Here is a 2628-nt window from a genome sequence, read left to right as displayed (position 1 = left end):
AGAGCTCTAGCAGACAAGAGATCTTCAGCTTTCAAAAAGGTCATCGTCAAAGTTGCAAGGTCAGTAGCAAAAGCTAGTCTCTGTAAGAATGAGCTTAACATGAGCATCAACTAGTCTTCGAGTTTGTCAGCAAAGTGCTTTTTCCAAGAATGGAGGGACGATCCACCATCACGGTGGCAGTGCAAGGTCAGTAGCAAAAGCTAGTCTCTGTAAGAATGAGCTTAACATGAGCATCAACTAGTCTTCGAGTTTGTCAGCAAAGTGCTTTTTCCAAGAATGGAGGGACGATCCACCATCACGGTGGCAGACTTGGTTCTAATGAATGCTCTTACATCATTTGAACCAATAAACTTGCCTGCCATCATGATAGAGAAAATGCGTAAGGTGGCGCAAATTATGCAAGGAGGACCTGGTCTCCCGTATTGATTTTTCTTAACGAAAGTCCTTGCGCACTTTAATGTAAGAACTGGTAGAGCCTCTTTAGGAACTAAGGACCATGTCTTTCTTCGTCACCCCGAAGGAGTGCGTGAGTTTATGCCATGGACCAAGTGCCGGGGTCCATCCATTCTCTCAATTCTAATTGAAGCTCAAGAAGCGGCAAATGCAACGGTAGATCAAATAACTCTGAGGAAAATGCCCTTCTAAAAGCCTAACCGGTCGTAACGACCGAAAGAACCAGGTTCAAGCAGAAGCGTGGTAAGAAGAAATTGAGAAGTTAGAGAGGGATCAATTGAGAACTCAAGTGGACACACTCAGAGATGAGATGATAAGGGATCGTCAAGCCTATAGAAATTGACCTATAATTGCTCAGCCCCTTCAAGTCTCTACACTGTCTAGAAAATCCTTCCTATCCCCCATCCTTTTTGCATAAAATTGAAGTCACCTTTTCCTGAATTTTGGCAGATTTGCAGTTTAACTATCATTTGTGGATACTGAATTGATTACTATCTGCACTTGTACTAATCTTTCTATTGGCATATTGTTGTGTTCTTGTGCATTATTGCTAGCTTGCTTTCCTCTATCTCACCCATGCTTATGTTTCCCATGTGGCTATGAGTTAATATATCTGAACTTCTTCTTGGCTGTGCTTTAATCTTTTCGATAATGCCAAAAGGGGAAAGACATAATTGTGAGGTAACAGTGAACTAAACTGAACATGCATGATTAAGGGGGAAGACATGTAGAAGAATTGAACTGAACATGCATGTCGAATAATTGTGCTGAAAATTCACCACTATGGGAAGATGTGCTGAGCAAAGGGGGAAGAACTAGAAGATTGGTAGGTGATGATATTGTGGCAATTCTTGTCTTCTAGTTGAAAATGGTATTATGTTGCTAACATGTTACAGGTGCCGTGACAATAATGGTCTGCTTCGCTGGGGTAACAAGTGGGAAGCTGGTTCTCAAGGGAACATCAGTCTATGAGTTTGTCTTCATCAAAAAGAAGGAAATTGATAGTCCCAAGTGCATTCGTGTTTTGATGATTGTCAAAAGTGTTTCGAATCCGATAGAGACCCTCGTCCGTAACTGCCTCTCGCTCTCTATGCACGTCTAATCCGGCGTAAACAACCGTAAAGCCGAGCGACTTGCCGTACACAAGTACAAACTCGTGAGTTGGCCCATGCCTTAGGTCAAAATTGAAAGAGTGGTTTCTTTTCACCCCGCATGCTCCCATTATATATACAACACGATGGCAATTTATTGAGTAGACTTTAAAACCTAATCTAAATCGTGCAAAGCTGCCGACACAAGTTTTTAAGATCTCTCAAGAACAAAGTCACCTACAAGTTGAAGAACCTGATCCAGACACAAGTTTTTAGTCTAAGTTTGTCACGGTCCAATTTCACTAAGTCGTGCGGGCACCTACCTATCCCACCTCGGTAGGCAAACTCTTAACTCAACATTCACAACAATAGAAAATAGCGGAAGAAAGTAAAATAACGTAAGTCTCACAATATAATATAAATAAGTGCAGAAGTAAAAGAAATCCACTCCAGTATCTGGTATGGTCATACAAGGGCATCTAGACTAAATACTACAAGTCTGAATAATCATAATACATAAATAGTCTCCAAATGATGTCTCGGAATGGAAAACAAGACAATAATAATAGGAAGAGTCTTCGGGCAGCGAACGTCCTCATGCTCACCTTGTAGAGACTCGAATCAGCAATCCTCTAATATCAGCCACAAGGAGTAGAAATAGATCCCACTCGGCACTCGCATTCATGTTAACGCAACAAGTGTAGGTCACGTAAGACAAACAATAAGTACTGGTAGGTATCATAAGCCGACTAAGGCTAGCTAACATATATAAAGACAAAAAAGCAAGATAAACACGTAAAACAACAAGGTACAAGTCAAAACGAATCCATAACCACAGTACAAGTCATCACCTACATTATAGCATATAAACCCAACTGTGCCAAGTATCAGTATAACCGTTCCGAACCAATATATCACTATCATATCACAACAAGTCATCACCTATGTTATAGCATCTAAACCCAGCTATGCCAAGTCTGAGTACAACCAATCCTAACCAGTACATCCCAACCATACCATAAGAAAACCGAAATGTACAATGCAATGCAATAATGTAGAGATAAGCAATGCATAGACCGTAAAC

Source organism: Lycium ferocissimum, chromosome 4 (assembly GCF_029784015.1).
Source record: "Lycium ferocissimum isolate CSIRO_LF1 chromosome 4, AGI_CSIRO_Lferr_CH_V1, whole genome shotgun sequence".
Classification (NCBI taxonomy): Eukaryota; Viridiplantae; Streptophyta; class Magnoliopsida; order Solanales; family Solanaceae; genus Lycium; species Lycium ferocissimum.
Note: the sequence above shows the minus strand (reverse complement) of the source record.